Source organism: Pteropus vampyrus, unplaced genomic scaffold, assembly GCF_000151845.1.
Source record: "Pteropus vampyrus isolate Shadow unplaced genomic scaffold, Pvam_2.0 Scaffold33, whole genome shotgun sequence".
In the NCBI taxonomy this organism is placed as follows: Eukaryota; Metazoa; Chordata; class Mammalia; order Chiroptera; family Pteropodidae; genus Pteropus; species Pteropus vampyrus.
In genome coordinates this window covers 8164709-8165682 of record NW_011888814.1, presented here as the reverse complement: position 1 = coordinate 8165682, position 974 = coordinate 8164709, and positions in this window count along the sequence as shown.

Genomic DNA, 974 nt, shown 5'->3' with positions numbered 1-974 from the left:
TAATCTGGATGAAAAATGTGAGGAAATACACAGGAACATTTGGAGAGAAAAAGACTGATTTAGAATATCCCTTGATGCTTGTCAAATAAGAAAAAATATATTTAAACCTATAGCAATTGCAGCTGTAGGGTATCGGTATCTGAATAAACAGACAGATCAGAGGAACAGAATAGAAAATCCAACTCGCATTCCAAATCAGTAGAAGAAAGAGTTGGTCAAGAAATGGGGCTGGGATTTTGTGAAGACTCTTTTCTGATTAAATTTGATTTTCTGAAACATTAAAAATTTCCACAAGTCGAAGACACTCTATAACAAATATTTACAGATAACATGATATGCTGTCTAGGATTTGCTTCAAAATAAAAGAGGCAAGTGGGAGGGATAGAGACAAAATTGCTATATGTTGATAGTGATTAAAGCTGAATGATGGATATCCAGAAACTTATGATACTATTGATACTATTCTGCTTTCTTTTACATAGGTTTGAAATTTTCTGTGATAAAAAGTTTTAAACATCATATGAATTAAAAATCTAAAATAGAAAAATATTTGCAATATGACACACAAAGATAAATATCCTTCATATATAAGTTGTTCTCAGAAAGCAATACAAATTTTGACCATCCCAATAAGTGAGGTTTATAAATAGGCAATGATTGTATAAAAAAAGTTCAGTTTCGCAAGTAATCAAAGAAAAGCAGTTCTTTTTTTTTTTTAGGAATGAGATTTATTTTTCAATTTATAAGAATAGCCAAGATAAAAAAAAAAGTGATAATGCTTAGGGTAAGTGAGAGCGTTGGGAAATGGACTCTCTCATATATGGGGTGGAGGATAAACCGTTCCAATTATTCTAGGGGCAATTCGACCGTGTCCATCAGAGCCTTTCGTCTATACTTAAACTTTGACTCAGCAATTCAATTTTTAAAGATTTTTTCTTATAGGTATACTCAAAGAGGTTCACAAAGAACCTGTT